Below are 13,245 nucleotides of genomic sequence, written 5' to 3'. Positions count from 1 at the left end.
TATTACCTCTCTGATGTCAATTTTGTCACAAAACTTTTACAATCCTTACATATAGATGATTTAAACTCAAGCTGTAAAACAATCGAAGAAGGTTGTTTACTCTTTAATAAATGTAAGGACATATTAAAAGAAGGTGGTTTCCACCTAAGAAAATTTGAGTCTAACTTCCGAATTTGAAAAACAAATTAACGGTCACAATTTTGAAAGAAAATTAAATACAAAGGTTTTAGGTCTTAGATGGAATAAGGAAGAAGATTCCATAATTCATTTATTTGAGGAGTTGTTGAATTTAGATGTAATAATTCCAACTAAAAGAGAAGTAATGAGTTTTATTGCCAGTATTTATGATCCAATAGGTCTTATAAATTTAGTAGTTGTAACAAGGGATTGCGATCCCGCACACTTTTCAATCCCGCGGGATCCGCGCGGAATTTTTTAATTTTTGTGCGGATCCCGCAGGATCCCGCGGAATTAGTAGTTTCTTATGCACATTATAAAAGGCAAAATGACAATTGTATTTTTCTTTCAAGTATTTCAGAAAAAATATACTCAACTTATGAAATTGATAAAATAAGGTAAATAAAGCCAAAAAACACAATTCATTTGTAAATCAATATAATTCTTAACATTTAATGAACAAAAAGACAAGCCAAAGTACATAGGACATCTTTTAGCTTTACGTAGAAAGTCTATTAGCTTTATTTTTTTTTTTAAATATCAAAATGAGAAAATCATTGTAAGAAATGCGCTCTTAAGAAACAGACCCTACTTAAGGTATCATCACTTAATCTATGCCTCAAAGGACTGCATATGTAACCAGCTGCTGAAAAAGCTCGCTCGGCCTCTACGCTTGTTGGTGGTATGGTCATCAAGTAACTATGCGCTTTATCTTGAAGCTTGCCTCTTACTCCATTACTTTTATAGGCAGACATTTCCGGCTTCAATAATTTATCAAAGTCTAAAGAATCTAAATTTGGTCTCTCCTTTACATTTTCTGTCCAGCTTTTCTTGTCTTTCTGTATTTGATTTTCCAATTCTTTTTTCAGCGATAGAATTGTAGGAGTAAGTATTTGGGAACTGTTAATAAAATCTACAGCTTCTTTTTCTTTGAGTTCATTTTCTTCGTCGGATTTTGTAAGTAAACTAGTAGTCCATTTAAATTCTTATTACGACGTTGTGTAAACCTCACACGAAGTGCCGCGGCTAAATCTATGCTCAAAAGTGATGATTGCTTTTGCAATTTATCTAGCATAAATTGAAAAGTTGTTTCCGCCGTGACAAGGTTCGATTCTCTCCTGCATAAAAGTTCGAGACCAAGTTTTAGTGGTGCTAGGCAAATAATTAAGTCATTGATTTGGGACCACTCTTCTTGGGTGAAACGAATTTCTGACCCAATATCAATTAAGGCTTTTTCAATACAATACCAAATACCAATCAGCAGATGGTCGGTCAAAATCATTGTCAAACCATATTCTTTATTTATAACTTCATCATCCTCAGTTTTACCATATTCATCTTCTTCTTTACAATTTTCATATGTAGTAAACGATTCTTCGACTTCTCCGCTGTTTTTCTTGTATAAGATATCAATAACTGCAAGTTGTATTCCATGAGCATAACATAGTTGTTGATAGCAACTAACTTGACGCAATATTCTGCATTACACGATCCATGGATTCGAATCAATCCAAGATTAAAGTGTTTCGCCTCCATATCTACATTTAAGTTTAAGTATCTCTGACTATTTTGTGATGTCCATTCGTCAAACGTTATTGAAAACTTTTGATTTTGCTTTTTTAGTGATGTGAATTTTTTCATTATATTGACTTTTACAGAATCTGAGAATATAACTACCATCGATCTTATAGTATTAGGTGAAGTAGGAAGCCGGAAACCACTCTTTGAAAGCAAGAACCGTAAATCTGAAGATGTGCAAAAACTATTAAATGTAAAGCCGAACATAGCATGCACTTCGCATTTTCTTTATCACTTTTTTTAAAATATTCCATATAGTTTTAATTTGCGACATGCTTAGTACTTTTGTATTAAAATCTTAATGTAAATAATTTTTAAAGACTTTTTAAAAAGTAGTTTTTAAAAGTATATTTTTTATAATTATGCACGCACGTTTTCAATTTCACGTTTTCAGCATACTCATTAACAAAAATTTCAACATACTCATTAGCGAAAATTTCAACATAATCATTAATTAAACAAAAAAAAATTTGAACGAGTTCGACCAATGTTTTGTTAAATAATTATTTATTTTTGAATGATTTTTTTATATTTATAGCTAAGAAAAATATTTTAATAGCTGAAGATAAATTTTTAAATGGATTTGTTTCACAAATACATTAAACAGTTTTAATTTAATATATTTTTTTTGTCTTTTTAGTTTAAAAGAATTGACCTTTTTTGTTTAAAAGCAATAGTTTCAAAATCCCGCCAATCCCGCGGATCCCGCAGTAGTTTTTGCGGGATCTCGCATGCCTTAAATTTATGCGGGATCCCGCGGGATTGCGGGATCCCGCAATGCGGGATTGCAATCCCTAGTTGTAACATGTAAGAATTTATTTCGAAGAATTTGTATTGCTAAATTAGGTTGGAATGAAAAGTTATTTGGAGATTTATTGTCAGATTGGAACCTTATTTTAAATGATTTCAAGTCTGTTTCCCAAATAGCAATCCCGCGATGGTATATGAACCCTGGGTTGGGTAATGATGTTAAGTTCGAATTACATGGGTTTTCTGATCCAAGTGTTAAGTCTTTTGAGTGTTGTGTTTATCTTAGATTTTTTAATGCTAGTTTTAGTGGCGCCTCTTTGATAGCCTCGAGATCTAGGGTTGCCCCATTAGGAAAAAACACAATGCCTCGATTGGAACTTTCTGGAACTTTACTTTTAGCGAAGTTGTTAGCATCTATTTACGATCAATTGATACCAATTTATAACATTTCAAATGTAGTATATTGGACTGACTAAACCATTTGCTTGCATTGGATTTTTAACACGAGCAATACCTATGAACAGTTCATACAAAATCGATTAACTAAGATAAGAGAATTAACTTTAATTTATAATTGGAACTATATTGAATCCTATAGAAATCCTACAGATATAATTTCTCGAGGATCATCACTTAAGAAGTTATATAGAAATGAGCTCTGGGTTTCTGGACCCAATTTTTTAAATGATGTTAATATCAAATGGCCATATTATGAACATGCCATTCATTTAGATGAATCACTGGATGTTTTATGTGATGTTGCACACTCTGTATGTAATCTTAATCTTGACTTTGTTAATTTTACTAAATTTAGTAATTATAGGTGCTTACTTCGAGTAACATCATGGATTCTGCGATTTCTCAATAATGTAAAAGGTAAAAGGAAGAACAGTTAGAAGATCGGTCCAATTACAGCTGAAGAAATAGATAACTCAAAGCGATTGTGGATTAAATTTTCACAATTAAATCTAAATGATGAAAATAGTTTCAAACAATTACGAATAGATCTTCGTTTATTCACTGAAGATGGAATAATTCGATGTCGAGCCAAAATCGAGAATGCTAACCTAGAACATGACACTATGTTTCCTATTTTTATTTTTAATAACTGTTATTTTGCTAAATTAATAATTTTACATTTTCATAAACTTGTCAAGCATAATGGGGTGAAAGAAACAGTTTATGCGTTGAGATCCCAGTATTGGATACCTTGTTGTAGACAACTAGCAAAAAGTGTAATACGAGAATGTACAACTTGTCGACGTCTAGAGAGTAAACCTTATTGTTACCCACCTGCTCCTCCTCTACCTGAAAGTCGTTTAAACTCTGATTTCGCTTTCAAGTCTGTTGCTTTAGATTATGCAGGCCCACTTTATAATAAAGATGTTTACAATGGTAGTATATCAAATAAGGCATGGATTTTTTTTGTTTACATGTTGCAGTAGTCGTTTGATTTTGTTAGACTTAGTAGCTGACTGCTCATCAAATGCATTATGGGTATTCGTAGATTTATTGAGAGACGGGGAGTTCCTGATATAATTTATTCTTACAATGGTTCTCAGTTTGTGTCATCTGAAACTCAATCCTTTGCTGCTAACCATTCTTTAAAATGGAAATTTAATGCGCCTTCTGCACCTTGGTGGGGAGGGATGTTTGAGCGACTGGTTCGAATGACAAAAAGATGTTTAAAAAAAGGCGTTAAAGTCCTCAAAATCTTCATATGAAGAAGTACGAACATTGATTTCTGAAATTGAAATGGTATTAAACAACCGGCCATTAACTTATTTGTATAACGACCAGGGCAATGAAGCACTCACTCCCAATCACTTAGTTTTTGGTCATAAGCTCCGTTTTGAATCAAGTTTAAGTTCAAGTGATAAGATAGAACAAGATGTGTATATAAGAAGCAGTATATTAACTAATATATTGAATCATTTTGAAAGCAGATTCAAATGTGAATACTTAACAAAGTTGCGTGAATATCATAAATCAAATCAAAATAATGGTAGTAATGGTATTAGTGTTTATGACATTTTATTAATTGAAAACGATAATTGCAAAAGACAGTTGTGGAAGTTAGCACGAGTTGAAGAATTAATATATTCTAACGATGGGGTCGTTCGAGTTGCTAAAGTTAATTACATACAAGAAAGCGGAAAATCGTGTTTAGTTAGTTGACCTATTAATACGCTATATCCTATCGAATGCTCTAACAAAGCGAAGATAATAACTATCACCTTTGTTAATGAGAAAACTATTCCTTTACTCGTCAAAGTTGGTGGGAGTGTTGAAGCCTGTTCGGCTTCTCAAAAATAAACTACCGGGTTTGTAATATCCCGCAATGCATTGTATGCTCGCCATGCTTTCTTAAGTTTTGTTAACCTATACTTGACTATGTTAAGAGTACTATGTTAAGACTTTATACTAAACTTCTTGTATTATAAATATATATATTATGTGCTTGCATCTACTCAAGTTGTTTATCTAATGCAAACAATGATATATTATATATACTAGATGTCTAACTTGCGGGATTTTATTAGACGAAAAGTGAAGCCGCTTTTTTGTTTGGAAATTGAATCCGTCATTTGTAATAAGGACAAAAGCTATATCCGACGTGCGAAATAAAAGTTAAAAATGCATGTTTTTGCCCGAATTAGAAATCGTCAGGTTAGAATTATTTTGTTCTATCTCCCATTTTCAACGTTGAAAGAAAGTTTTTGATTTTTTTCTATAAGTAAAAATTATTTAAAATTTTACTTACTTTTTTAAGAAATAATAACTTATTCTTTAAATAATTTATATTTAAAGAAATTATTTAGAAAAAATTTTTTTTAAATAAAATGTATTTTAAAAGTAATCATTACTTAGTAAAAATAACAATTCATTTTCTCCCAACGTTTAAAATTGGAGATAGAACAAAATAATTCTAACCTGACGAAATGGCTTCCACGGCTTCACTTTTCGGATCGAAGTTAGACATCTAGTATATATAATATATCATTGAATGCGAACCATTGAGTAAGCTAAAATACTCAATAGATGGTGCTGGTTTTATCACCCAGTGCACAGTGGGCCAGTAGGTGGACGAAATGGGAAAAATTTTAGTTGTCTAATCTTGAAAACTTATTTAATTTTAGTATCTATATATATTAGAAGAAATTTGTTGATAATTTATTTATATTAAATCCCTTAGTTACCAGGACTCTAAGCATTTGAATATTGTAATTAAAAAAAAAAAAAAATTATTAATAAGTAATTAACGGTGACATCAACGTTGTGATATTTCAATTACACCTACGTTTTTGAACAAAAAATTAGTACATGTTATTCTGGAGTATTTAGAAATAAGAAAAAACAATGTGTAAAATAAATTTGTCATAGCATTTTATCTCAGTTATACTTTGAAAATTACAGATTAAAAAAAAAAAAATCCCATAAGAAATTTATTTTTTGCCGCACTATAACTTATAATTACTACAACTTTCCATGTGTTGTCTTATATTTATTTGAGCTAATGATACTTCAACCGAGTTTTAATTGATTGCTCGTGCCCTTAAATCCCCGTTCTGATTTTCTATATGTTTTAACTTGGTTGCTATGGTACTAGATTTCGTATAGCAACAAATCATTCTTACATTAACGTTGTTTTAACAGTATTTTACTTGCGCTAAGTATACAATATTGGGGGTATGTATTAAAATGAGATTCACAATTCTTATGAGGTTAATTTTTTTTTGGTTACTATGGATACCTTACTTTGCATAGCATAGCGACAACATATTTTCGGTAGTTGTTAGTAATTTAATTACTAACACTAACAGTAATTTAATTACTTTTAATTTTACTTACTAACACTTGTAATATAATATATATGTAAATAAATATAATATATATGTCACCTTGACTACTAATACTTACAAACAAGTATTAGTAGTCAAGGTGACATATATATTATAACACTAAACTTTTAAAAACAAAATACTTGTTACAATAACTATTTAGATATGGTTTTATCAAACTTAGACATTCATAATTTTCTCCATAGAAACAATCTCAGTATTTCAAAACAAAATATTACTGAAGATATATTGAAATTTGTTCAGCCAAAATTTGCTGATTTTCAAGATGTTGATTTTAGACATGCTGTTCTAAATGATTTGTTTACTTGTTTAAAAAAAAAGTGGAAATCTGCAAATTATACTGTCAAAAATTTTAAAAAGAAGTTTTTGAACTGGCTTAATATTTAATTGTCAGAAAAAAAGATATTGAACCAACTGCAAGTAGAGGTGGTCGAAAACCAGTTGCATTTGATAATAGTTCTAATAAAACTAAAAAACGGCGTGTATCTTGTTTAATTAAATCTCATTCATCCAATCAATAATTTTTTGCTGCTAACAAAAAATTTAGAGATGAACCAATTGTTATTGCTGCCAAGAACGTTTTAAGCATTTCAAATACACATAAAGCAACTAAATATTCAGCAGAAGAAGCACTGGCTTTAATAATTGATGCAAGTCTGAAAAAAGCTTCCTATCAATTGATTAGAAGCGGAGCCTTGGAGAAAGAATAACATATGCCCCGGTTACAATGATTGAAATGTTATCCTGCAAAAACAACAGTGGAGGACTATTCAGTTTTAGTTCCTTTAAAAGGTTTTATGATACATACTTTGCAAAAAATCTGTGCAGTTCAGGGACCTATGCTAAGGCACTTGATATTGAACGTCAAAGCAAAAAAAACAATGACACTAATGTGTAAGGCTGGTTTTGATAGTGCTACTGGCCAAAGCATTTATAAACAAGTTTTAGCAGAACCTAACATTAACAGAGATTTAAAGCGTGAAGAATCATTATTTATTACTTGTCTATTCCAATTGGATTTGACTGGATTTAACAACAGCAACGAAAAGATGCCTGTTTGGTGTAATCAAAAGTCGTCTTCCAAAGCCTATTGTAGACCCATAAGATTTGCATACAAATTTGCATACAAATTTTAAAAGTGAGATAGAAATCTTGGATATGATTTTATTTGAGGTTTGCGGATCTTCTATTGAAGTGAATTGTATTAATGAACTTACAATGATTGATGGGAAGGTTCAAACAATATTATCTGAAAAAAATAACTCATACCAATACTGTTCAGTGTGTGGTGTCTCTCCAAAAAAATATGAATAATCTTTTTATCCTTAATATAGATTATACTAACAGAGAGTTCAAATATGGTTTTTCCAGTCTTCATGCATGGATTCGCTTTTTTGAGATGGTATTGCACATTGCATATAAAAAAGAAACAAGAAAAGGCATCTATAGCAAAACAAAAGATTCAGACTGATTTTATGAACAAAATGGAACTTGTTGTTGATTTTCTTAAAAGTGGTGGTTCTGGAACAGGCAATGATGGCAATACCTCAAGGCGTGCTTTTGCAGCATATGAACAAAAGCTGAAAATCTGGGTATTGATCAAAACCTCATATTCAGATTTTACACAATCTTACTAACGCTCTCTTCAGGATATGAAATAGACTGCTTAAAATTAAAGGATTATTGTTTTGACACTTTTAGACTATATGTGTCCCTTTATCCATGGTATTACATGGCTAAATCAGTTCACAAAGTATTGGTACATGGACATGAAATAATTAAAAGCCTTAAATTACCCATCGAACTTATGTCAGATGAAGCTCAAGAGGCTAGAAATAAAGACTTCAAATGTTATCGCAAAAATTTCAGCCGAAAAACATCCAGAAGAGCAACAAGTACTGATCTTATCAATAGACTCCTAGTTTCCAGTGATCCTGTTATTTCATCACTGCGTAAATCAACATCAAACCAAACAATGCATAAAGCATTTCCTTCAGATGTGTTACAATTACTTAAACAATCTTTAAAAGATATTATTGTTTTATAATTTTTTGATGTTATTTAAAATCGACAATGTTTTTTTGCACTATTTCTTGCTTTTATTATTTTTAAAACATTATTTACCAAAACACTTAATTGTTATTCATTGTAGGTGGGTCAAAAATCCAAAAAAATATTCAAATATCAATTTACCACTTTGTAACTAAGGGAGGTATCCGGTAACTAAGCAATATAGGTATCCATAGCAACTGAATTTAAAAAATTATTACTTTTGTAAGAAGTGTGATCTCATATTGGTACTCATGCCAAATTTAGTGAACATAGCACTTATAAAATATCTGCAGATAACAAAAATAGGTTGTTGCGAAGCAAAATAAAGGTATCCATAGCAACGAAATAAAAAAATATTACCTTCATAAAAAGCGCAGACATCATATTAGTACTCATACTAATTTTAGTGAATATAGCTTTAATATTAAATTAGCTACGAATTTTGCCGCCCAATTTGCAGCGCTGGTATGGGCCAGTGCCGGCTACGCTAGTTCTAGCGATCCGGCCGGCTACGCTAGATCTAGGAACTTAACGGGACATTAAGTTCCAGGAATTGCATGCCGGAGCCGATATGAAACATTGTTATGCCGTAAAAGATTCACCAGAACTGGTTTGCCAGATAGCAAGTGTCATGTGGTCATTTTGTGGCATCCCAGTTCTGGATATCCAATAACGGGCCCATACATATACACAGATGGCACGCCAGAGCCGGTTAGCCACAACTGGACCATAGCTTAAACGGCAATTTTTTTGAAACCTGTTTTGGAGTCTCAAGATGGCGACGGAATAAACGAACGCCAATATGAAAAATATAAAACTGATTGTAATGAAGTTTTATATCTTGAGTTCAAATATTGATAAATATATGTTTAAAAAAAAAATCTGTTTTTTTGTTTAACATTTTTTTCTCAAAAGTATTTACATAAATTTCAAATATAGATAGATATTTTTTGGTTAACAAAACATATTCTTACAATAGTTTGTCGTATGTTACCTTTTCTGTTTTTCGTTTTTCAAAATAAATATGATAAAATAAGGTACAAGTTCTCAGTAAGACAAAGTATAATTTTTATTTTTAGTCTGTTTAAATTTATTTTGTTAAATAGTTGTGAAGAAAAAGTATCTAAGTTTTAAATTTAGACCAAACAAACCTAGCTATTACATAGGTCTAAAATGATATTTGCTAACCAACTTGCAACTGTTGGAAGCTGATAACACAGTAATTTATTATATGCTTGTGCAGAAATCTCAAAATTTAAATAATAGTAAGTATAACAGTAAGTATAACAATATACAATATTGATAAAAAAGTATAAATGATGATTTAAATATTTCTTTATTCAAAAATTTATTATATAATACATTTTTTTTTTAAGGTGTTTTTACATGCATTTATATCTTAAAAAAGAAGGGATTATTCCTAAACTTTAAGGAATTGTTAACATTTAAAGATATAATCTTATTTGTATCATACATTTTTTGATAACATACATAATGTATATTTTATTCTTCGTATTATGTTTAGTAACAATTAATGTGTTGTATTCAACTACAAAGGATGATGTATATTCACAGGAGCATTAAAAAAAAAAGGTCCAACCAAAGATGTATCCGAAGGTGCCATCCAAAAAGCCGTTATTCACTATTTGGCAGGAGCTACTGATCGTAACGGTGGCAGAAAACAAAGAGCCATAAGAAAGTCTGCTGAGATAAATAACCTGCCGTAAATGATGATGCAACCTGCCGTAAATTATGTGCACGGATTGATTTTACATTTTAGTTCTAAATGTTTCTTAAAGGGATTTTAATGATGAGACAAATAATTTATCTATAATAATAAAAAACTTTGTAAAATAGGTAGCCCCTAATAAAATATTTTTGAAGAAATTTAAATGTGTATAAATCACATATTTTTGATTTTTTTAAATAATGGTTTATATTATATATTAAAATTGAATCATAATTTGTATCATATATTATATTAATAATTTACATTTTATATAATATAATAATTAAGTCAAAAATAGTTTATTTTTCTTTACGAATTCTTCTTTATAAGATTTATAAAAAGCATTTGTTCGTTGAATTTGGTTTTATTTTGATGAAGCAATTTATATACATTTTGTTTTAAATTTACAAATCGAAAAGAGTGATTTAACTTAATGGTATTTTCTCTATTGCATTAATAAGGAATGTTAAAATAGAACATTAACAATTTAATTAAAATAAATTAGAAATCTAAAACTTTGTTTTCATATTTGAGTGATATGTACATGCAATGTATAAAGCTGATGAAGAGGATAATAGCGATTTACTGTTTTTGGCCCGTCACTGATTCGGCTCTGGTGTATCTATGGGCTTCCATAGGTCCTTTAAGCATTTGCCAATGGTGGCCCGTTGAAACGGCAGAGCGTGCAATGGCTAGTCAGCCCTGGACCATAATTAAACCAATTTGCATAGCGACACTGCGCCAGGTCTGGCAAGCCAGGCCCGGTCAAATTCCGCAGCCAGAACCAGACCGTTGTCGGGCCATATAAACGTTGCTACTTCTCGGGTGATTTAAGGCATGTCTCGCTTTTATGAGTGTTCGGTTGCACCACTAAACAATTCTTTTGAGCACAACTTTTTTTGGCAAACAATTCACTATAATGAACGTTACCAGGCAAAAGTTGTTAAAAATTAAAATATGAATTTTTTACGACGTTATGAGTTATGACGGATTTTGTCTTTTCTGAAAAAGAAGACTATCTTTAAAAATAAACAAAATGATCTCTATGCACTACTTTTCCAGTAATGTTTTTTTTTTTTTTTTTTTTTTTTTTTTATTTTAGTTTACATTATTTACATGCCGTGATTTACATGTAATATAAATAAATAAACTTGGAATCTGGAAGAAGATCATATTGATCTTGTCGCCAGAACCATATAACAAATTACAATATAATTACAATATAACTTTTAGACCATATAATAAAGTTTATAACAAAATATTATTCAAAAGATTTGAAAAATAGTTAGAATAACATCTCAAAAATATTTCAATATATTATCCATTGAAAAAATAATATTCTTTAACTTATTTTTAAAAACAGAAAAAGAGATAGATGAATTTAAATTAGGCTGGACAATTTTATTCCAGAGATAAGGTGCTCGATAATCTATACAAAACTGCTTAAGCTTTGTTTGACAAAAGGGTTCTTTTAAATAGTTTTTATTTCGCAAACTATATTTTTTCTTTACTTTTTCAACCATTTATTAAATGTTTTTAAAGATCTATTTACTAAAGGTAAATAGATCTTTAAAAACATTTAATAAATGGTTGTTCACACAACAAAACGTAAAACATAAAGTATTATACAAGTTTTGTTCATAAACGTTTAATACATTCATATCTTTGAATAAAGATTTTGTGTTTGAAAAACGATTTAAAAAATATATTACTCGCATTGCATTTTTCTGATGGCGGTAAAGACGTTGCAACTTACTTTTACCTGTACTTCCCCAGGCAATATTTGCATAGCTTATATAGCTATGAATAAATGAGTAGTATAGTTGTTTTAAATTATTTTTATTTAAATAATTTCTGGCCTTATACAGGATTCCAATACTTTTTGCAACTTTAGTTGATATATAATTAATATAAGTTTTCCATGTCATATTTTCGTCAAGATAAATACCTAGGAACTTTAAAGCGGAATCTTTTTTTATTTCTACTTCATCAATATATAGTTTAGGTAAATTATTAGGTAAAAAACGTTTTTTTGTTGAGGAGTGGAAAATGATCCATTTTGTTTTGTCAATGTTTAAGTTTAGTCTATTGCATTTAAACCAAGTAGAAATTTGTATAAGTTCTTTATTCATATTTAAAAAAAGTTTGCTAATATCTTTGTTAGATAAAAATAAATTAGTATCATCTGCAAACATAATGCTCATTAGGTTCGAGACCTTATTTAGATCGTTGATGTATACTAAAAGGAGAAGTGGACCAAGGATAGAACCCTGTGGAACACCACATTTTATTTCAATTAATGTTCTCTTTTGAAGATCAATAGGAAGCAATTCTTCTCCGTGGTAGACGAATTGCTTTCTATTAGACAAGTAGCTTTTATACCATTTAATCAATTTGCCAGTTATTCCGTAGAATTCAAGTTTTTTAAGTAAGATATCATGATTGACTGTATCAAAAACTTTTGATAAATCGACAAAAACGCCAAGTGTATATTGTGATCTAGCAAAAGAATTTGAGACTACGCGTGTAAACTGAATAATGGCTTGATCGGTTGAACTATTTTTTTTAAAGCCAAAATGATTTTTTCTAAAATTTTCGAAAACGTTGGAAGGATAGAAATAGGACGATAATTATTGATGTTTGATTTTTCTCCACCTTTATGAATAGGAATAACTTTGGCAGTTTTTAATAGATCAGGGAAAACCCCTTGTTGTAAAGATATTTTAAAAACTTTAAATAGAATACCGCTCAAACTTTCATAGCAATCTATAATTATGTTCCCGTTTATTCCATCCGCACCGAGTGCTTTGTTTCTTTTTAGGGATTTGAAGGCTCTTTCAAACTCTTCAATTGTTAAATCTAGGGAAAAGTCATGGGGAGAAAGTAAATTATTTGGAGTTGTCAAAAAATCATTAAAGGAAATATTTGTAGGAGGAATCCTAACAGCCAACCTGCTTCCAATATCCGTAAAGTATTTATTAAATTCTTTCGCTATTTCATTTGGATCATAAACACAAACATTGTTTATTTTAATCATTTTCGGGAGGAAATTTAAACAAGTTTTCTGTTTCCCCGTTATTTCTTTCAATATTTTCC

The sequence above is a fragment of the Hydra viridissima genome, unplaced genomic scaffold, assembly GCF_058129835.1.
Source record: "Hydra viridissima isolate aposymbiotic clone 2 unplaced genomic scaffold, HvirCarnegie_v1 scaffold_9, whole genome shotgun sequence".
Lineage (NCBI taxonomy): Eukaryota > Metazoa > Cnidaria > Hydrozoa > Anthoathecata > Hydridae > Hydra > Hydra viridissima.
This window is presented reverse-complemented; position numbering follows the sequence as displayed.